This window comes from Mastigoproctus giganteus, chromosome 10 (genome assembly GCF_048544385.1).
Source record: "Mastigoproctus giganteus isolate SK-2022 chromosome 10, ASM4854438v1, whole genome shotgun sequence".
Taxonomy (NCBI): domain Eukaryota; kingdom Metazoa; phylum Arthropoda; class Arachnida; order Uropygi; family Thelyphonidae; genus Mastigoproctus; species Mastigoproctus giganteus.
Window position 1 is genome coordinate 88,200,053 of NC_143584.1, and position 24,639 is coordinate 88,224,691.

The following is a 24,639-nucleotide window of genomic DNA, read 5'->3' on the forward strand; positions in this document are numbered from 1 at the left end:
CGGAAATTACATCGTTTTCACGAGAGAAATGGATCGCGTCGGTCAAGCCGTATACAGTCAGTCTTCGTATAACACGTGTTTACACTACACGAATTCAATCATACACTATTTATAAATACGGTAACGATATCTTATAATATAACCCGAACCGAATTGGCTTATGCATGATTCGCCTTTGTGTTTACAAGAAATGGCAGTCGAACGCAGAATCACTCCAACCGAACGCAACACGATAGGAATGAAGAGAAGATTCTGAAAATGTATTTATGTTTTTTATATCAGTGAAGGGGAAACACATTTCACCATAATAACGTAAAAACTAACACAATTCCAGCTATCGGTATGCAATTAGATCGAGTTTACTACCAGTTTATAACAGATTCTACTAGCAGAAATGCAACTGGATTTTTATTGTTTAATGGTAGTAACTCCTCGAAATGTGAGGTGTTAATAGTGTATCTCTGCCTTTATGGTGTTGTTTATTCAGTTGCTACATGCGCACAGCTTTGTTTATGCGTATCAAGGGTGCCTCCTCGTTTTGTAATTGTGCTTTATTCCCTAAAAATGAGTAAAATACTTAAAAGGTGTGAAAAGGAAGCGTCCTGGCAAAGACACTGCAGATTCAGAGAGAAAAAAAAAGCAATATAGATAAACAGAGGCGGACTGGGTCAAAAAGTCTTACCCGGGAAAATTTATAGTGGCCTCATACTATGAATTATGGTCAAAATCACACTGGCCCACCGGGGTTTTCCCGGTAAGGCTTATGGCCAGTCCGCCTCTGTCAGAGAAAAAATATGAAATTCTGAAACGCTTTGAGCGAAATGAAAGACCATGTGATATTGCACGTGCTACAGACCTAAATGAGGCAACGCCGAGAATTACAAAGAATGCAGAGAAAATAAAAACAACTTTCATACAGGAACAACTCAAAGTGTAATTAAAATCCATTAGATTAAGACACAAAGAATTGGAAGAGATGGAACGGCTGTCATCTGTTTGGATAGAAAATCAAACAAAATACAAGTTTGCTTACGATAGAAGCAAAAGCATTAGCAATATTTTTTACGTAGTAGTCGTAATAAAATACGTATTTTATTACGATTGTTTATTGTGTTTGGTAATGTTTTGGTTACAAATGTGTGTTCAATCTTGGGTGGTCAGCACATAACCCTATTTTTCCCATAGGGCCTGTTGTTTATTGCACGAGGGTTTATAGGAACACAATTACACTATCGTTCTATACGAGGACTGACTGTATCGATGGCATATGAAAAACGACTCTCAGTGTTTCTCTTGCTGTGATACGCATTGGACGTGTTTCGTGCAAACTCTACGTGCACAATTACGATTCTACGATCGACGAAAATTTTCTAAACCCTTAAAAAACTATGTCGTTCAAACGAAGTAAATCTGATTCTCCTGCACCTAGTAGGAAAAGGAAAACGATATCTTTGGAATGTAAACTTAACATTATCAAGGATTTTGATAGCAGAATGAAAATTTGTGAATTGGCAAAGAAGTTTGAGTTACCGGAATCCACAGTAAGAACAATCATAAAAGATAAAGAAAGAATTCTCGAAGCGGTGAAAAATGCTCAATCCTTGAGCTCAAGCATAATTCGTAAACGTCATGGTATTATTGCTGAGATGGAAACAATGCTGAAATTATGGTGTGATAATCAAGTAAAAGTGAAGAATTGTCCAGTCGATCAGAACACTGTGTGCTATCAAGCTAAGCTGATTTTTGAGAGGTTGAAAGAAGAAGCTGAGGAGGCAGGCAAAGATGAAAACTTTGTAGCTAGTAATGGTTGGTTCATCCGATTTAAAACTCGCTGTAACTGGCACAGTATCGCGGAGAGTGGAGAGGCAGCAAGTGCCGATAAAGAAGCTGCGTCTTCTTTTCCTGAGACACTCAAGGCTATGATAGAAGAAGGTGGCTATAGCAGTGAAATCGTATTTAACGTGGATGAGACTGGCCTGTTCTGGAAGAAGATGCCTAAAAGAATTTTTATCGCGCGTGAAGAAAAAAGCTTTCCAGGCTTTAAGGTTTCCAAAGACCGATTGACAGTGATGCTTGGCGGGAATGCAGCTGGTGACTGTAAGTTAAAACCTCTCTTAATTTATCGCTCCGAAAACCCAAGAGTTTTAAAAAATATATCTAAAATTAGTTTACCAGTGATTTGGAAGTCAAATCATAAAGCTTGGGTGACAGCTTCCGTTTTTGAGGACTGGTTTGGTCACCACTTCATACCAGAAGTCGAACGTTATTGCAAGTCTAAACAGATTCCATTTAAAGTGATGCTTCTTATTGACAATGCACCCGGTCACCCTCCTGCCACCCTAATTAATTTCGACCCACGTGTGAAAATTGTGTTTTTGCCTCCAAACACAACCATCTTGCTTCAACCGATGGACCAGGGAGTCACCAAAACATTCAAGGCTTACTACACGAGGCGTTCGTTTGCACGTCTGAATGAAGCTATGAGACAAAATAGTGATATGTCTGTTAAAGACTTTTGGAAACAATTCAATGTTTTAGATGCCGTAAGAATCATTGAAGAATCTTGGAATGAAATTCACAAAAAAACATTGAATGGTGTCTGGAAGAAACTTTGTCCATTTTTTTTCAAAAACGAGACGAAAACAATGCCAGAAACTGATCATGTCGCTCATGTGATAGAAGAAGTTATTAATCTTGCCAGGCAATTAGATTTGGAAGTCGATGGTGATGATGTCAACGAGCTGTTGGATTCACATAGTCAGGAGCTGACAATGAATGAGCTCATAGAGATGCGTGAGCAAAACGTAACTGAAGTATCCGACACTTCAGACCCAGTTCCACCAGAAAAGCATATGACAATTGCAAACTTGACAGAAGGTCTCAGCTCAATTGAAAGGGGCTTAAAAATTTCAGAAAACATAGACTCCAACGAAGAACGTGTTATAGCTACAAAACAAGGAATAAAAAAATTATTAGCTTGCTACGAAGAAATTGTGAGTGAAAAAAAGAAGGCGCTGTGTCGTCAGACGAATTTGTTAGATTTTATGAAGCCATCGACATCGAAATAACTTTTTTAAGTAAGTCATTTATTTTTTTAATATATATTTTGTATTAATATGTATAAAGAACTGCAATTTTATTAATATTTTTCTTCTAAACTGGTGTTTTTGTTAGTCCTTGGTCCCAATTAAACAAAATTTATATGTATTTATATGCAAAGTTGTACCCCGACTTACGTGAATTCGACTTAAGCGATTTTCGTCGGACCCACCTATCGCGTAACTTCGGGGTATTACTATACTACATATGGGAAACAGCAACCCCAGAGCAACGTATCAACTCTGTGGTACTACACTGACAGTGGTAGAGAATGAAAGGGACTGAAAGGGACCTGGGGGTGGTTGTGCAGGCAGATATGAATTTTTCTGAGCAGTGCAGATGGGCTGCAAGAGTAGCTCATGGTGTATTGTCAATGATATATAGGAATTTTTCTAGCAGGGATAAGGAGGTGATTATTCCCTTGTATAAGGCAATGGTCAGACCAAACCTAGAGTACTATATACAGGTCTGGAGGCCTGATTTCAAGAAGGATGTAGAGATGCTGGAACGAGTACAGAGAAGGGCAACAAGATTAGTGAATGGAACAAAAGGGTGCTCTTACGAAGAAAGGCTTAAGTTTTGCAAATTACAGTGTCTGGGGACTAGGCACCAGCGAGGTGATCTGGTAGAGGTGTATAAAGCCTTGAATGGTTTGAGCATGCTCAATGCTGATGGGATTCTTCCTCTTGCTCAGAATAATCACTTGAGAGGGCATAAATTCAAATTGAGAAAAGACAGATGTAGGATAGACGTGAGGAAATTTGCCTTTAGCCAGCGGGTGGTTGGTTGGTGGAATAGACTTCCATCCCTTGTCGTGGAAGTTGATAGCCTAAATAAGTTTAAGGCTCAGCTGGACAGGTATTTCGAACGAACAGAGGGGTGAAGTGGAAGTGGTTATTTTTTATTTATTTATTTTTTTTTTTTTTTTGGCTGATGCTGCATAAGCTTGCTTTCTTGCATCAAATGCCTCTACTAATGCTAATGCTAATGGAGAAAGCAAATGAATAAAAAACACCATTATGCCTGGCATTTGTGGATTATGAAAAGGCATTTAACTCTACAGCATAAGGCAATGTTTCGGGCAGTGGAAAGACAAGGCATAGATACCCCATATATTATGATTTTTAAGAAAATATATGGCAACGCTACCTCCTTTATTAGACTAGGCAAAGACAGTAGCAAATTTAAAATTGAGAAAGGAGCTTGACAAGGAGACACAATATCTCCGAAGTTGTTTACTGCTGCCCTTTCTGGTTGCAGAAAGGAATCAATGTGAAGGAGAGTACCTAAACCATTTATGATTCGCAGATGGCATTGTGATCATAAGCTGTGATCCCAAAGAATTAGAGGAAAATCTTAATCACTTATGCAGAGTTATTAAGGATTTCGGACTAAAGGTGAATATGCCTAAAACAAAAGTAATGATGAAAAAGTATGCCACAGAAAGGGATATAATCATTGAAGGAGCTTTAAGTAAATTCATTTGAGTATATGAATTTACTTAAAGGTAAATTCATATACTTATCTGGGACAAGTCATTAACCATCGGTGAGTGGGCAGGTACCCTGGTGTTGCAATGATGACAACCCAGTTGCAAAGTATAAATCAACAATATGAGAAATGCCTGATGGTGTGGAGTAATTTAGATTACAATACAATTTAGGGCTAAAGCCTCAGGTTTACTCCACACCATCAGGCATCTCTCATATTGTGGATTTATACTTTGCAACTGGGTTGTCATCATTGCAAAGGTTTGTCATCAGAGTACCTGCCCACCCACTGATGAGGAGCCAATAAGCTCTAAAATGGTGCCGTATGGGTGATGGTATCTGCTGAGAATAGGTAACAATAGTCTTCTCCTATGGTGACGTGTTACTTATTCGAGATAGTGCAATATCATGGCAACTCGTGAAGGTAATCACAATATGAGATATACTTAATGATGCCAATTTACAACTACTTAAGTAGTTGGCTATGTACTGAAATGATGCAATTGTGCTAACTTGTACATTAGTAAAGGACATTCTTATCAAAACTAAAGAACTAAAATGGTCTTGGGCAGGACACATAGCTCGAAGACATGATGACAGATGGACGACTAAGAAAATAACAGAATGGTACCGAAGAAGAGCTAGAAGAAAACCTGGAAGACAATGACGGAGCTTGGAAAGATGAAATTCAGGAGTTCAAGGGTAGTAAATGGATGGCCATTTACTATCATCTTTTAAAGCAGAGCTTTCCAGAGTGGGTGTCACTTCACCTTGGGATGCTGTTTCAATTCCCAAAGTGTACTGCCTAATTTTGGCATTGTTTTTACTCTGATTTTCTTTCATACTGATTTCCTACATATATTTATGTGATTAATTGTTAAAAATGCAATATTGAGTATATATTTAAAAATTTACTACAGGTAGGTGGCCAATAAGCAAATATAGGTGTTTTCTTCATATAAGTGGCCAATAAGCCTAATAACTGCACAATCATTTTCAGTTGGCCTTAATTTGAGCTGCAAATTTTTCCTTTTGCTTACTCGTGTTTATACACTTTGTCCCAAAACAAAATAAGTTGCATACTATTGCATTTACTATCAACTTAAAGATAACGAACAAAAAATGCGTGGGGGAAGTTTGAATGTTTACAAACTTATGGGTGGGGGCTCGAATCACATCTGACACATATATGGTTTGTTGAGCATGTTGTTAATGTTGTTTATGTTGAGCATCTTGTCAATACGTTCAGCCTCAAAAAGATTGTACAAGATTCATGGAGTGGAATTTTTCTCAGCACATCAGTGCTTGTTAACAGAAAGGACTGTGTTATCAAAGCAGCTTAGGTAGGTCGGAAAACTGAAAGTTTTGGGGGTGACAGAGAGATAAACAACAATTTATTAATAGCCATAAGCAGAGGTGGAACTGATTCTTCCACTGCTTCTACTGCGGCATGCAGTAGAAAGCAGAGATTTACTATAGTGGATTTACATATAGGAGGCCAATAAGCAAATATAGGTGGCTTCTTCGTATAAGTGGCCAAGAAGCCTGAATACACTAATAAACTAATAACTGCATAATCATTTTTAATTGGCCTTAATTTGAGCTGCAAAGCATGACAAATTAGATGTTACTAAAATCACAAAACATTTACCTTGCTATGTACTAATACTAGGAATATAGTAAATAAATTTGACGGGTTTGAAGTATTGGTTAAATCAATGGTTCCCAACTTATGGGTCTTTACCTAAACGGGATCACCATCAGATTTGCTAAGGGATACAATAATATATTTATGTTATTCTTAAAATATTGATGACAAAATATAATTAATAAAATAAACACCAAACTTTTACTACTTGCCAGAACACTTATGTTCAGCTTCACTTTTTATTAATTAAATCATAATCATTTGGCATTGCACAACTATAATGTGTATAACCTTTATTATTAATAAAGCAGCAATCTGGTGTTTGCTTTGTGTAATCTTAACTATTCATGCATTTTTGTCATTAGTAAATTTTATTTCACCTTTTGAAATGACTTCAGCAATTACTTTGACAAATACGAGAAGTGGTCCATAGGTATTTACCCTCATGTAGAAATATTTGAGTTAGCAAAACTTGGCTATCAATTTCATTCTTCTCTATGAAGCTATATTCTACAGTTACACATTTTTTTCCATCTGTGGATAAGTTTTTTCAGGCTTCTTGAATAGCACTCCTCACTTTGAGTAGAACATCTTTCCTCCATTTCATTAATTAACTTCTTATCAGTCTGAAATCTAATGGTGCTGTAATGGTTTCTTCATTTTAGGGAAGAGGAAGAAATCTGAAGGCAAGAGAATAAAGTGAATGCTGCAGATTTTAAAAGCCACACCTGATTGCAAATCCACTATGAGAGCAGCATTGTGAGCAGGAGCTGGACACCTTCGGACAGCTTCCCATTTCTCTTCAACTTAACCTCTCTTTAATTTTCCCACAGGAGATTTCTGTAGCATTTTCCAATAATCTGTTGCCTTTGGTAGGTAACTTATAAGGATAATACCTTTATAGTCTTAGAAGACCAACAACATGACCCTGTTGGCAGGCAATCGATCTTTTGCTTTTTAGAAATTGATACAGATTGATGTTTCCATTGTTCATCTGTTTTATTTCTGGATCAGAGTGATGTACCTAGCATTCATCTATTAACACAATTCAATCAAATAAAAAAAATAAATAAATAATTATTCTCTCTACAAAGTTGCAACAAATGTGTGGAATGTGTTGATACCTCCTCAGAACTCCACAATGGAGTTCTGAGGAGGTATCAACAATCTTGGAACCCATCAGGCTACCACCTTAGACATGTGCAGGAACTCGTGCATTACGCTTAAAAAGACCTGTGGCTATGTTCACTTCATTTGCTATAAAATTTATAATTACTTATCTGTTTTCAAGGACTAGCAGTTCCACTTTAACCACCAAAGGCAGGTTCTGTGGTTAAGGTGGATTCCATTTTTTGGGTCATCTTGTACACTACTTTACTTACACATGAACTATTTTTTCCAATTTTTCAGTCTCATATGATCGACAATCCTTCCCATGTACAGTTTTCATCTGCTCAAAGATTTGTTTTGCTTCTTTGCCTTGCAAATGATGATATTTTATAATGGAGCAGACCTCAACCATCTCCAGCATAGTGCCTCCCACTGTATTCATAGCTGTAGTTCAGTAAGTGATTGATGAATCTAGAAAAAAATATACACATTAATTAATAGTAATAGAGGCATGTGATGCAAGAAAACAAGCATGAGCTTATGTAGCATCAGCCAAAACAAAAAAAAATAAAAATTCACACAACCATTCCCTCTAAAAGTTTCCAGTTCTTCCTTGAATTTATTTAAGCTATCAACTTCCACAATGACAGATGGAAGTTTGTTTCAGCAATTAACTACCCGCTGGCTAAAAGCAAATTTCCACACATCTATTCTATTTTCAACTGTCTTTCCTCAATTTGAATTTACGTCTCCTTAAGCTCATAATCTGAGCAAGTGGAAGAATCCCATCAGAATTCAGAGTTCTCAACCCATTCAAGGCCTTATACACCTCAATCAGATCACCTCGCACGTGCCTAATCTCCAGCCGCTGAAATTTACAGAACTTAAGCCTCTCTTGGTAAGAGGACCTCTTCGTTCCCCTCACCAATCACGGTGCCCTTCTCTGTACATATTCAAGCATATCTACATCTAAAATGAGGCCTCCAGATCTGTAGGCAGTACTCCAGGCATAGCCTGACCATTGCCTAATACAAAGGGATAATTACCTCCTTTTCCTTGATAGCAAAATTCCTGTATATCATTGACAAAACCACATGACCTGCTCTTGCAGCTTGTTTGCATTGCATAGAAAACTTCATATCTGACTGCACAAATATTCCCAGGACTTTTTTATTTTCTACCGCCCTAAATGTAGTACAGTTGGTACGTTCCTCTGGGGTTACTTCTACGCATATGCAGTACTTAGCATTTGTCAATGTTAAACTTCAGTTGCCACTTCTCAGCCCATCTGTCCAAATTTTCTAGATCCTGTTGCAATAACACACTGCCATTACTGTCATTAACAACCCTGCCAAACATCACTGATAAATAAACAAAACAACATATAATAGTGGGCCCAACACCGAACCATGGGGGACTCCACTAATAACATTAGTCCACGAAGAGCAGCATCCATTGATTACCATTCTCTGTCTTCTCCAACTCAACCACCCTTTTATCCATTATAGCAACTTACCCTTAATACCATTCTGCTCCAATTTGTACAGTAGTCATCCATGTGCAACAGAGTAAAGAGCTTTCCTAAAATCCAAGTATTTGATATCAAAATTATTTTTTGCATCCAGTTTCTTTGTAACCACATCATATTATCCAATCAAATTTGTCAGACAACGCTTTCACTTAACAAACCCATGCTATGTCTGAATTATTACTGCACTCTTGTCTAGATGATCCTGCAATGCATCTTTAAACAGTGACTCCATTATTTTACCCGGAACAGAAGTTAAACTAACTGATCTGTAATTACTCTTGTCACACTTTGATCTTCTCTTTGTGAATTCAGGATACGTTTGCACATCTCCAGTCCGTGGTGGACTTCCCCTCAGTCCGAGGATGCTCTCATAATTATGGCTAAGGGGTTGCTTAGTTCCTTTGCCGCTTCCTTTAATATAACTGGATAGAACCCATACAACCCTTTTTTAGGTTTAACTTCAACAACTTTAAGCACCCTGTTACAATTTGATAAACTTCTGGCATTTTCTTTCCTTAATAACTCCTAATGTGTGAATGTAGATGTAAAATACTCATTCAGTTTGTTTGCTATCTGAGCAGGATCATCAACAGTCGAACCATCAATATCAAGTGGACCAATCTGATTCACCCCTTCCTTTTAGAGTTTATATAAGTAAACAAATGCTTGCTGTTTTTCTTAGCATCCTTTGTGAAAGATTTCTCGCAATATGCCTTCGCTTGCCTAATTTCCTTTGTGACTTGATTATAGAGTAGCTTATATCTGCCATAGTCTCATTAGATCATTTGACAACAATTTAGGCCTAAACCCTGAACAATATTTCTTAATCGGTATGAAAGATCTACTAGTTTCCATGATTAATTCCTTGAATGCTTCCCACTTAGAATTTGCTGCTGATAACATCATCAGTTCATCCCACGTATAGAATTTAAAAACTGTCTGAAACCGCTGTAGTCACCTTTAAGGAAGCAAACACCCTTTCCTTTACTCCTGATGGCAATTATATCTTTAACTAAATTCCACATCAGTACACTGGGATCACTGTCACCCAGTGGTTCCATTATCTGCAAATTCTTAATGCATGAATGATCACTGGTGATAACCAGATCAAGAGTATTATCCTCTCTGGTTGCCTCTCGAACATGCTGCTGCAGAAAACAATCATCCAATAAATCCACAAAATTCTTGCTAGTGTGCGAGTGAACAACCCACAAATTACAATCAATATATGGGAAGTTAAAATTCTCCTTTATAAGACATTCTGATTTACTAGCCCACTCTATTTCTCTGTACAATTGTTCATTGTACTCATTCAATTCATTAGGCCTATAACACACAGTCCTACTCTTATTTTTGCTTTCCCAGTGCTTATGTCACACCAAACTGACTCAACATTGTACTGTCCATCTATGTCAACTGGATGCACTTCCTTGGATTTTATGTTTTTCTAAATTAACAACAGAACCCTTCCGATCCTTTCTGTACATATTGTACTCTGCAAATTCGAATTCTGCATTCCTAATATGTGTGACACCATGTCTCCGATATCCCAACAATATCTGCCTTTGATGTTTTGACCAGCACTTCAAATTCATCAAATTTATATACTATACTTCTAGCACTGATGTACATGCAAGTATACATTCACCAATTCGTATTCTTAGTTACCCTAAACAGAGCCCATGCATTTTTGTTTCATGATGGCTGCCATCAGTCCCTGAAACTCCCAGAACCCCTCGCTCCAGGCCACTGTTCATTCTAATAGTAGTGCAAGAATAACCTTCACCGCAGTACTGAATCAAGGTGTGCCTGACCATTGCCTTATACAAGGGGATAATCACCTCTTTATCCCTGATAGAAAAATTTCCTATATATCATTGACAAGACACCATAACTACTCTTGCAGACTGTCCACTGCACAGAAAACTTAATATCTGACTGCACAATTACTCCCAGGTCATTCTCATTCTCTACCACCCTGAGTGTAGTACCACACAGTTGATATATTACTCTGGGCTTACTGTTACCCATATGCAGTACTTTACATTTGTCAATGTTAAACTTCATTTGTCTCGATGTTAAATGTTAAACTTCAGTTGCCCATCTGCTCAACTTGGCTAGATCCTGTTGCAGTAGCATACTATCATTAGTATCATTAACAACCCCACCAACCTTTGTATCATCTTCAACTTGGACATTAACCCTGATATACCTTCATCAATATCATTGATAAATACAGAAAACAACAATGACTCTAATACCAAAACTTGGGAGATTCTCCTAATACCATTAGTCCACGAAGAGCACTGTTCATTGATTACCACTCCAACTTCTCTCACTCAATCATCCCTTTATCCAAAATAGCAATTTTCCTTTAATGCCATACTGCTCCAATTTGAGTAGTCTTCCGTGTGCAACAATTCAAAAGATTTCCTAAAATCCAAGTATATGATAACAAAATTATTTTCTGCATCCAGTTCCTTTGTGACTACATCATAGTATACAATCAAATTTGTCAGACAAGACTTCCCCTTATCAAATCCATGCTATGTCTGAATTATAACTGCAGTCTTGTCCAGATGATCCTGTAGTGCTTCTTTAACCAGTGACTCCATTATTTTCCCCAGAACAAAGTTAAACTAACAAGTCTGTGATTACTCATGTCACTCTTCGATCTCCCTTTGTGAATTGGGGACACATTTACACATCTCCATTCCATGAGAACCTCCCCCGAGTCTGCCTCCTTTAAGATAACTGGATAGATCCCATCCACCCTGTGCCTTTTTTAAGTTTAACTTCAACAATTTCTCTTCCACTTTGCTCTCAGTTATTACAAAATCATTTAGCTCCCTGCTATAGTCTGATAAGCTTTTGGTCTCCACTTCCCTACAAACTTCCTCATGTGTGAATGTAGATGAAACATATTCATTCAGTTTGTCAGCTACCTCAGCAGGAACATCAACAATCGAACCATTGATAACAAGTGGACAAATCTGATCCATTCCCTTCCTTCTAGAGTTTACATAAGTAAAGAAGTCTTTGCTGTTTTTCTTTGCATTTTTTGCCCAAGATTTTTCATAATCTGCTTTTGCTTGCCAAACCTCCTTTGTGACTTGATTACAGACTAGCTTATATTTACCACAGTCTCCTGTGTCATCTAATAATTTATATGTACCCCATGCATTTTTCTTCTCTGCCACAAGTCTCATTAGTTCGGTTGACATCCATTCAGGCCTGAACAGTTGGGACAAAAAGCCTAGTAGCTTCCAAGATTACTTCCCTGAATGCTTCCCATTTAGAATTTGCTGTTGGTAACATCATCAGTTGGTCCCATTGCATAAAATTTAAAAAGCTTATCTGGGATCACTGTTGACATCTTTATAAAAGAAAAAAAAGCTTCCGTTTACCTCCGATGGTAGTTACATCTTTGAGTAAATGCCACACAGTACACTGTGATCACTGCCAACTAGTGGTCCCTTTATCTGAAGATTCTTAATGCATGAAGAATCACTGCTGATAATCAGATCAACAGTTGTTATTGTTATTTGGATTTTAGGAGCATTAGCAACTAAGGCCATATTGCTCCGGGGATATGCGGTGGTCATTTCCTGACCTTTCTGCATCCTCCGTATTTGGTGGTCATGGGCTCGGACCCCGGTCTGATCAAGAAGTGTGTGCTACGCACTGTTGCTCCTGCCCACCTGGCTACGGAGGCGCCTCAGATCAAGAGTATTACTCCCTCTAGTTGCCTCTTGAACATGCTGCTGTAGAAAACAATCATTCCATAAATTAATAAAAGTGTTGCTAGTATGCGAATGACCCACCCACAAGTTTCAGCCAATATCTGGGAAGTTAAAATCCTCCATTATAGGACAATCTGATTTACTGGCATGACCTATTTCTGTGTGCAGTTGTTCATTGTACTCACCAGAGTTATTAGGCCTATACCACACTCCTACTCTAGTTTTGCTTTCCCAGTACTTATGTCAGTCACACCAAACTGACTCAACATTGCACTGTCCACCCATGTCAACTGGATGCACTTCCTTAGATTTTATATTCTGAAGTAGTATGGAATCACACTAGTACTAGATATGAATGGCATAACTACAACAACAACAATGAATAAAAATATTTATTTATTTTGCTAACAAAAGAAATAAATATTTTGCACTCGACATTCTTGCATGAATGTTTTTAGGTTTATATAGGTGCTACGGCCTCCATAGTTGAGTGGTCAGGAGTGGGAGTGCAATAGCACACTTTGAGTAGAACGGGGTTCAAGTCCCCGACTGCTAAATACGGCCTGTCTGCCGACCCGCACTGGACCAGCGTGGCAGATTATGGTCCATTTTCCTGGAACCAGAGGAGGAACAGCATACAACGGAAGCAGAGGAGGAAAAGCAAGAAGAAATTCAACCCAGAGTAGCTGAAGTAGAAAGAGACAAAGTAATAATGCCCAGAATAGTAGATGAGTGGAAGAAGGCCCTAACAGAATTTGAAAGAATGGACCACACAAGAACCCAGGTGATAAGCAGAGGCCAAATAAAATCCTGTGGAGAGTAACAGACCACCTCAATCAGTAAATAATACCATATTACCTTGACAACAATGGTGCAATACTCGAGGCTATCCACACAGCCATACTGTGCTGCCATAGCAGCCACTAGGTTTAATGGAAAAGAAACGAGAGACCAGCAGCAGAAGAACAGAAAACAGAAGGAACTGCCAGCTTGGGAAAGATGACTTCAGCATAAAATAGAAGAATTAAGAGTCAAGATAGGGCAGTTGACCCAGTACGAACAGGGTAATAGAAGTAAGAAATTGATTGGAAAGGTGAAAAGCATCCCCAAGAGAGACAGCATCCACAGCAAACAAGACCAGAAATCAGAGAATAGGAGAATACTTGAAACAATGAAGAAGAACCTTCTCTCACTCAGCAAGAGACTACGCCAATACAAAGAGAACTCCCAGAGGAAAATAAACAACCGAATCTTCGATGAGGACCAAACAGACTTCTACAGGAAACTGGGAGAAGATGGGGCAGCAGGAAATGGACCACCCGAGAAGAAATTGATCGAGGAGTTCAGGGTTTGTTTGTTTGTTATTTGGTTTTTAGGAGCATTAGCAACTAAGGCCATATTGCTCCGGAGATATGCGGTGGTCATTCCCTGACCTTTCCGCATCCTCCGTATTTGGTGGTCACGGGCTTGAACCCCGGTCTAATCAAGAAGCGTGTGCTACACAACTGCTGCTCCTGCCCACCTGGCTACAGAGGCGCCAGGAGTTCAGGGGAAATATCTGGAGCAGTGAAGTAAGGCATAACAGCCGAGCCCCCTGAATAGAAGTAGAACGGAAGAAAACCAAAGACGTACAAGAGATGAGAGTAGGCCTATACAGGGCCTACATCGATTACCGCAAGACCTTCGACTCCATACCTCATAGCTGGCTGAAGAGATCCTGAAGATCTATAAAGTCAGTCCGATAGTGGCAAGCTTCCTAGGAGCAACAATGGCGAAATGGAATACCAACACTAAGGTCGAGAACATTACAACCAGACCAATCCCCATCAGAAGGGGAATCTTTCAGGGAGATGCTCTGAGCCCACTGTGGTTCTGTCTAGAACTCAACCCACTATCCACCATGCTTAACGGCAGCAAGTATGGATATAACCTCAAAGAAGGAAGAAAGAACCTGTAGATCCTCACCCACCTGATGTACATGGATGACATCAAGCGCTACGCAGAATCCGAGAAGCAACTACTCCGGAACACCAAAGAATTCAGCAAGGACATCAGGATGGAATTTGGTCTAGACAAATGCAAGACCCACGCACTGCACCAGGGAAAATTAGTCGGCCGAAATTACCAGCCTCTGAATGGTAAAGAGATCAAAGCTATGACAGAAAGAGAGACCTACAAATACCTAGGGATGATGTAGGCTCAGCAGTTAGAGCAAGGAAATCAAGAAGTGCCTGATCAAAAAATATCATCAAAGAATCAGAAGCCTGCTGAAAGCAAAATTGAATGAAGGAACACAGTTAAAGCCATAAACACCTATGCAGCTCTAGTACTAACATACTCCTTTGGGGTCATAGATTGGATTAACACCGAGCTAGAGGATATCGTGCAAAAGAAAAGGACAATGATGACCAAGAGCCACCAACACCACTCGAAGTCAGCACTGGAGAGACTAACATTAGCTCGGAAAGAGAGAGGAAGGGACCTGATAGAGCAACAGAAAAAAGCGATAGTTAACCTGAAGGATTACTTCGAGAACAACACAGTACCACTCCACCAGGCCATAAGGAAGTTAGACAAGGGGCATACCACACTCAACCTAAGTGAGGATCCCCCTCCCGCCCGGACGGCACAAGAAATGCAGCTAAAGAGATGGGCTAAGAAGACACTCCACGGCAGACAATACAATGACCTTCATCCAGATCACATCGATAACATTGCTTCCAATGCATGGCTCACAAGTGGTACACTCCCCCCGAGACTGAAGGATTCATGCTGTCCATCCATGACCAGGTAATCAACACCAGAATCTATAGAAAAAACATCACAAAGGAGCCTGGAATGTTAGATATGTTGACAATGCCACTTGGTCTCAGAAACACATTACAGGGAGACGAAAGGTGATCATCCAGACAGTATTCTCATAGACAAGACTACATAGCCAGGATAATACATCAGAAGCTAGCGTGGAAATACCAGTTGACCAAAGAAAGTGTACCATACTACAAGTACAAACCCCAGCAGTACTAGAGACCCGAACCCACGAGCTGTACTGGGACCGCACCATAATAACGGATAAGACCATCCTGCACAACAGACCGGACATAACCCTTGTGGACAAAATGGAAAAGTCTACCTACCTGATTGGCATAGTGGTATCCCACACTAACAATGACTAGAAAATCCTTGAGGAAAAAATTAGGAAGTACACGATCCTGAGACATGAGGTCAAGGAGATGTGGCATATGCAAGAAGTAACGACCATCCCGATCATCGTGTCAATTACTGGTATGGTGCCAAAGACCCTACATAGCATCCTAGCAGCAATATGCCTCCCAGAGAATGCCTACAAGGAACTCCAGAAAGTCGCAATCCTGAACACCTGTAGGATAGTCGGAGAGCTCCTCGACCAACACTAACACCAGACATTACTCCATCCTATGTACTTGGTAGCAGTACCAGTCACGGAGTGCAATTAGCATTAGTAGAGGCATACGATGGAAGAAAGCAAGCATCAGCCAAAAAAAAAACCCCTCCACCCCTCCATTCATTTGAAATGCCTGTCCAGCTCAGCCTTAAATTTATTTAGGTTATTAGCTTCCACAACAAAAGATGGAAGCCTGTTCCACCAATCAACTACCTGCTGGCTGAAGGCAAATTTCCATACATCTATTCTACAACTATCTTTCCTCAATTTGAAACTGTACCCCTTGAGCAAGAGGAAGAATCACACCAGCATTCAGCTTGCTCAACCTATTCAAGGCCTTATACACCTCAATCAGATCAACTCGCAGGTGCCTACTTTCCAGGCACTGCAATTTGCAGAACTTAAGCCTTTCTTGATAAGAGCACCCCTTAGTTCCCCTCACCAATCTTGTTTCCCTTCTTTGTACTCATTCTAGCAACTCTACATCCTTCCTAAAATGAGGCATCCAGACCTGTACACAGTACTCTAGGTGTGGCCTGACCATTACCTTGTATAATGGGATAGTCACCTCCCAGTCCATGCTAGCAAAATTCCTATATATCATTGACAAGACTCCATGACCTGCCCTGCTCAGCAAATTTCATATCTGACTGCGCAATTACCCTCAGGTCTTTTTCATTTTCCACTTCCCTCAGTGTAGTACCACACAGTTGGTACGTTTCTCTTCGGTTACTGCTACCATATGCAGTACTTTGCATTTGTCAAGGTTAAACTTCAGTTGCCACTTCTTAGCCCATCTGCCCAAATTATCCAGATCCTGTTGCAGTAGCACACTGCCATTACTGTCATTAACAACCCTGCCAACCTTTGTATCATCTGCAAGTAAATCTACATCCTTCCTAAAATGAGGCCTCCAGACCTGTATGCAGTACTCAAGGCTCCTCGTGTCCCACTCAACCATCCCTTTATCCATTGTAGCAACTTACCCTTAATGCCATACCTCTCCAATTTGTACAGCAGTCTTCCATGTACAACAGTATCAAAAGCTTTTCTTAAATCCAAGTATATGATATCAAAATTATTTTTGGTATTCAGTTCCTTTGTGATCACATCATAGTATCCAATCAAATTGGTCAGACAAGTCCTCCCTTTAACAAACCCATGCTGTGTCTTAACTATTACTGCAGTCTTGTTTAGATGATCCTGCAATGCTTCTTTAACCAGTGATTCCATTATTTTCCATGGAACACAAGTTAAACTAACAGGTCTATAGTTACTTGTGTCATCTTTTGACCTCCCTTTGTGAATTGGTGATACATTTGCACAGCCTCCAGTCCATGGGGACCTCTCCTGAGTCCAAGGAAGCTCTCATAATTATGGCTAAATGTTTGCTTGCTTCCTTTGCTGCCTCCTTTAATATAAGGATAAATCCCATCCACCCCAGGTGCATTTTGTATGTTTAACTTCAACAATTTCTCCTCCACTTTGCTCCGAGTTATTACAAAATCACATAGCTCCCTGTTAGAGTTTGATAAACTTCTGGCATTCCCCTCATTGAATAACTCCTCTGCTGTTGTTAGGTTCTTATGGAGGCTCTTTGGCACCATGGTTGGTTGGCACGATGATCAGGATGGTCATTACTTGCTCTGACTTCTCTCTTTTCCTCATATGTTTTCTGGAAGGTGCTGACACTGGGCACTGCTATATCGATCGGGTACAGGCAACCATTTTCTTCTTGTCGATGAGGGTTATGTCTGGTCCGTTGTGTGGCATTGTCTTCTTCGCTATTATGACAAGTTCCAATATAGTCTGTAGGTAGAGGTCTCTAGTACAGCCTGGGGCTTGTAATACGATAAACTTTCTTTGATCAGCTGGTATTTTTTGCACTAGTTTCTGATGCATTATCCTAGCCACCTTGTGAGTGTATTCCATCTGGGTAATCACCCAGCATCATGCGGTGATGTGCTGGATTGTTTATGGAGCCACGTGGCACAATTGACATATGTCATCTATCATTCTGAGGTTCTTAGCGATGTATTTCCTGTAGTTCCTAGTGTTGATTACCTGGTCTTGGATGGCGAGCATGAATGCTTTGGTCTCAGAGAAGAGCCGTCCATCCATGATCCAACCATTGGAATCCACATTATCTACATAGTTTAGATGTCTTTTTCGCCCAACATTCTATGTCTGTGTCAGTGTGTTCTCCTTGTTGAGGTTGAGTATTGTGTGCCGTTTGTCTATCTTTCTTATGGCTTGGCAGATTGGTACTGTGTTTTCCTGGAAGTAATTGTGCAGGTTCTTAATTACCTTCTTCTCTAGTTCAACGAGGTTAATCAATCCCATCTCTCCTTCTTTGAGGGGTATGGTCAGTCTCTCGACAACCAACTTTGAGACTTCTGTCCCTCCCCTTCAACCAGGTGGGTGCCTTCAATACTGCCCCCCTTTACTCTACCACTTTAATCCCCCCATTACTAAGAATATATATTTTTTTTTTACTGGGCTCTCCCTGTCTGTAGCCTTGGCTACCACAAGGTTCACTGCACCAGTGCTTCATACACCCTACTACCTGGCTCACCTCCTTATGGTAGTGGATGGTAAACTAGAGGTTTTTGTGTGAAAACACAGGTCCTTAGGCTAAGAGGTTGGATGAACAATAAAACCCCACACTAATACTACACAAACACTCATTAGTCAACATAAATCTGCCCTTTACAGAGTTTTGTATTCATCACATTGCCTGATGAGGAGTTGGGAGAAACACCCCCCCACACAGCATTACAAATAACACTACACTATGGCCAACTTTGGGTGGCGTTGGCAGTTGTTGGTAATCATTATCCTGGTCAATCTCATAATATTCTCCAGCTCTGTGTTAGTCCAATATATGATCCTGAAGGAGTACATTAGTACTGGACTGTGTAAGTGTTTATAGCTGTAAAAACGCGTTCCTGCCACTCAGCTTTGATTTTAGCAGGCTTCTCAGTCAGGCGGGCCTGATCCACAGATATTTGTAGGTTGCTTCCCCATGTCATGTCTTCAATCTCTTTACCAATTTTCAGCTGGTAGTTTTGAATGACTGAATGCCCTTAATGCAATCCATGCGTCATGCATTTGTCTAGGCCAAATTGCACCCGGATGTCAGTGCTGAACTCTTCAGTGATCCGGAGTAGCTGTTGGAGTACATTCTCAGTTGTGGAATAAAGTTTGAAGTCATCCATGTACGTCAGCAGAGAGAGGGAGTACACATTATTCTTCCCTCCTTTTAGGAAGGAAGAATAACTTGCTGTTGAGCATGGTGGACAGTGGGTTGAGTGCTAGATGGAACCATATTGGGCTCAGGGCATTTCTGCGTAGGATTCCTCTTCTGGTTGGTATCGGTCTGGTCGTGATGTTCTCGGCCTTGGTGATTCTTTCCATGCTTCTAGAAAGTGTGTAAGGGTTGGCTTGACTTTTCTAGATCTTCAGTCTCTCTTATCCAGCCAACTATTGGCATGGAGTCCAAGGCCTTGCAGTAGTTGATATAGGCCATGTGCGGGGTTGTGGTGCTTGTTGTAGCTTGCACCATAACTGTAGTATCAATGGTCAATTGCTTCTTGCATCCCCTTCTATCTGCTTACATTCCTTCTGCTGCTTGGCCATGATGTTCTGGCTCTCCAAGCGATCTGATATCTTCTTAGTTATGCAGCTGGTTAGGATCTTGTACATTTCTGGGAGACAGGTGATTGGTCTGTACTTTGCTGGGGTTGTGGTGTCTTTATTGTTAGCCTTCAGATAGGCGATTCCTTGAGTCAGAGATTCTGTAATTGTGTCAGGGTGTATTATTATCTGGGTGAACTGCTCAACTATATGCCTGTGTGTGTGCATGCGTGCAGCTGAACTTCTTGTACCAGTAGTTGTGGATGTTATCTGTTCCTGGGGTCCACCAGTTGTGGGCGTCCAAATTGACTGTTGTACATCTTCTTCCTGAATCTCCCATTCTGTCATCTCTTGTACATCCTTGGTTTTCTTCTTTTCTAGATCTATCCAGGGCACACAGATGTTACAGCTAACTTCACTGCTCCACAGGATACCCAGAACTCCTCTGCTGGTCCATTGCTTTCCTTATCCTCTTGTCCGATTTTCCCATAGAAGACTCTGATTTTCATCAAATGTCCTGTTGCCTGTTTTCCTCTGGGCGCTCTCCCTGTAATGAAGTCTCTTGATGAGTGCCAGGAGTTTCTGCTTGAGGGTGTCACGGTATTCTTCAATCCTCTGATTATAGGTCTCATATTTGCTGAGGATGTTGTCTTTCTTGATGATGGCCTTCACTTTTCTGATCAGCTCGTTACTTCTGTTACCCCCATTGGTATTGTAAATTGTTGGGATCAGTTGGCCTATCTTCACTCTTATATCTTCTTCTATCTTCTGATGTAGCCTTCTTTCCCAGGCTGGTGGTTCCTTGTCTTTGCATTTTGTGTTATGTTGGTCTCTGGTTTACTTTCTGTTAATCCTGGTGGCTGCTATAGCGGCACAGTAAATGGTTGTGGGGATGGTGTCTAGTGTTACTTTGTTGTTGAGACAATCTGGTTTTATTCGCTTATTGAGGTGGCCTGTGACTTGCCATAGGAACCTGTCGGGTCTCTGCTTCCACATAGGGTGGGTCGTCGTGGGGTCCATTCCCTTGAATTCTGCTATGGCTTTCTTCCACTCTTTTTCTATTCTGGATATTGTGATCTTGTCTGTTTCCACTTCAGCTGCTCTCGGTTGTAGTTCTTAAACTTGCTGTTCTTCCTCCAGTTCTGTTTCCAATGCATTCATATTCATTGTTGTTTGTAGTTGGTCGCTCACATCCTGCTTGATTTTTTCCAAGATTGCAGGAGCAATTAGGTTCTTCTTGACGATGGTCCATTTCTAGTCTGCTGTTTGCTGTTTGGTGACCTTAACAGTCGGGAATTGTTCCAACCCCTTCGTGTGCAGTTTCATCCTGTACGTTGTCATGTCTGTCTCTAGCTCCGTTACTTTGTAGTATACTCACATGATGAATGTATTCACTTCAATGCTCCACTTCATGCATTGGCTTCTTCTTCCTCCTGGGTGGTCACTAGCATAATTGCACAGGAAGAACTTCCAATTGGTTGGGCTGGATAGTCTTGCTCTTCAGTTGTGGTAGTCATACGGGAGACAGCACCACTCGCTCTGCTGTCATCTGCAGAAGACTGTCATCAACTTTTTGAGCTTACCCCTCTGCCTAAGGAACACAACTTACTTTATCCTGTGCCACACTGCATGCAGTATATTCAATATTTCTACAACTCACCTTCATCCAGCCATGGAGGTGGATCTATTTAGTCTTGCCATCCAGTGGTGGGTGGCAGTTATAAAAGTGACGCCAGATGGTGCCACTCTCTTCCTCAGCCATCACTTTGACCCCGGGGGAGATAAGTCCAATGAAGTGACTTTCGCAGTTTTTCCTTCTCTTGCAAGATTTTCTTTTTTTTTTTTTTTTTGCAGTTGTTGTTGTTGTTGTTTTGGTTTTTAGGAGCATTAGCAACTAAGGCCATATTGCTCCAGGGATATGTGGTGGTCATTCCCTGACCTTTCCACATCCTCCATATTTGGTGGTCACAGGCTTGAACCCCAGTCTAATCAAGAAACATGTGCTATGCACTGCTGCTCCTGCCCACCTGACCTGGCTACGGAGGCACCCTATTTTCACGGTAGGATTCAAACATGGGTCCATGACATTGGTGGTCCGGCATCATAAGTAGTGAATCATACCCTACTACTATTATTAATTTGATAACATCTCTCTTCTGTAGGATCAGTGCACTCTGCTGTGGAAAATCTCATTTTGTCCTGTGTTGCATGAATGTAGTCTCCAGTGTTGTGTTTAAAGCTCTCCCTCCTTTTAATTTTTTCTAGGACATCAACCCTGATGCTCAAGCTCTCATATAACCCCAGGGGCACACATCTGGTGAGTATGCACTTGGCACGCCCAGGGTCCTGAGCTGGATATCACCATTCTTCTCTTTCTCGGTGATTCCCTTCTACTTCTGGCTCTTGCACGCTCACTCTCTCTCTCTCTCTCTCTCTCTCTCTCTCTCTCTCTCTCTCTCTCTCTCTCTCAGGGTAATTCAGAATTTTTTTTTGGCTGGTACAGCATAAGCCTCAGGCTTCCTTGCACCATATAGCTGATGATAATAATAATAAGCACATAAGAATACTGTCTTGGTCCTTAAAATGTTCATTGACACACACTATGTTAAAAGCACACAAAGATTACTCCCTTGGCAATATCACATTACATGAGATAACTGAGCAAAGGAAAGGCCACAGTTAGTACAACCAATGTAGATATAATTCACAAGAGAAATGCAATCGTTCTCTCCTGAGCTAGAGCATTTCTGCTACTTTGAGCTTTTTTTTTCTTTGCCACACTTGTTAGTTATGATTCTAGTTTAAAATTAATTTACAATTACTGCACAAACTAAGAGATAAGAGTATAACAACATACTATTATGTCTCTAAATCAGCATTTCCCAAATTTACTGAACACTTACGAAACACAAGTTTAGCGGGAGCCAAAGAACTGTTTGTAATACAGTGGATTCCGGTTATTTGGGCCACCGGTTAATCGGGGAGCCGTTTATTTGGGGCAAATCTTAAAAAACAGAACCCAATCAAGAAAATAGCCAGGATTTACTTCGCTTAATTGGGACAAAATGCCGTTTAATCGGGACAGAAGACCGCAGCACTGAAGATTACCCTACGATTGTCCCCAACCGTACCACGTAGTTTGGTCAAATTTCTGGAGGTCACAACCATAAAACAATAAAAACAATTAGCAGTCACCCGTTTATTGGGCTTTTCTGTTAGTGAAATCTATCATAAACTGATAGTAAACTCAATCTTATTGAATTTGCTATAATACCGACAGCTGGAATTCTGTGGGTTATTATGGTGAAATGTGTTTACACTTCTATAGAATCTTCAATCATATAAAAAAAAATTATTATCAGGCTCTTCTCTTCATTCCTATTTTTAAAGCTTCATAATTTGTTACTCCGTTCTCACTTGCGCGTATTGTATTACTTGCAATGTGTGCGTGTGTGTGTGCGGTGTTCTTTGTTATTGATTGCTTATCTTTTTACTGTTTTAATTATTAACCCCCACCCACAAATGACATTGAACAGAAATGTCAACTACTTTAGTTAGTATGTACATATTACAGTACGTATTAATTCTTCCGATTATCACGTATATTCTTCCGAATTTCACGTATCATTTAATTTTTTAATTGGTAAGGTAATAAAGGGTAAATTTGTACTTAATATATCTTTACTTTTATAGCCTATGGATAATATTCCTGCTATTTTCGCTAATTACAATCGCTGTTTAATAGAATTAAAATTCAATTCGCAAACGTGATCACAATGACCGGTGCTTATTACACATCGTATAGTGAACGGTACTTTACAATGGTGACTCCATCGTAACGTGATGTGATTGAACAGTGAACCAATTGTAAAGGGGGGGGGGGAGTACATTGTATTTTTAACTATTTACGTGTAACTTCGGATAATTGGGGCAGCCGCTTAATCGGGCCAAAATGGACTAGTCCCGATGTGTCCCAAATAACCGGAATCGACTGTATTTTATTACATACTGTGCATCAGGAGCATCTTTATTTCCAACACATGTAAAGCCGAAATTCAAATAACTGTCATTATACTTTTGTTTTGGTCTTTTATTAGTTGTTTCCAGTTTTTTCACTTCGGATTTTTTGGGAAACAAAAGGCTGAGATTGTTCATCCTCATTTTGAAGTGTGACAATATTGTGCTTGTTTTCATCGACCACAGTTGCATTACTAGAAGTACTTGCTTCTTGTTTTAAAGTTCCTTTTTTCAACCATGAATCCACGGTCATTTAATTTAATAATAATATTTCAAAATACTCATAATTATCAAAAAAAAAAAAAAAATTTAAACAAGGAAGTGAGTTTAGTTATGATATCAGTTTGCTTCCCCCTCTCCATCAACCCGTGTACTCCAGGCTAAATTGCATAAGAATGGCATATTTGATCACTACATTGCTACTTTTTCATAGATGTCATTACCTCTACGCATACTTCTCTATGCAAAAGTGTGCCAAAAAAAGTGTTCCGCAGTCTATTTCTTTATTAGTCTATGCCAGTATATTAATAACCAAAAAAAATAAATAATGTTAACAATTATAATGATACAAAAGTGGTGTCTGCTACAAATATGCAAAATTTATTTATTTTATTTTTTATTTTTAATTATTAATTACCATTTTTTGTGGAACACTTGTTCACATCTCACGAAACATCAGTGTTCTGCTGAACACAGTTTGAGAAACACTGCTTTAAATAATGCTACTGCCTTTCTAATGTCTTAACTAAAAACAAAAGAAATATCAAACTACATGATTGGAACCTTTAAGCTATATATTTACCACAAATTAAAAACACTGATATTACCACTATCATGCATTGCACTAAAAGTCAACAGTTACGAGATGCAATCTGAGTGCCAAATTCACAAAGGTTCTATAGATAGTAAGATGCAGCTTAATAAATCCTAGTTAAATTTGA

At 39.8% G+C, this 24,639-nt stretch overlaps 1 protein-coding gene across 2 annotated transcripts in view; it reads right to left on the reverse strand.

The window, feature by feature from the left end:
• Window positions 1–24,639, reverse strand: part of LOC150079140 (vacuolar protein sorting-associated protein 11 homolog) — a 697,977-nt gene that overhangs the window by 319,319 nt on the left and 354,019 nt on the right. The window lies entirely within an intron of this gene.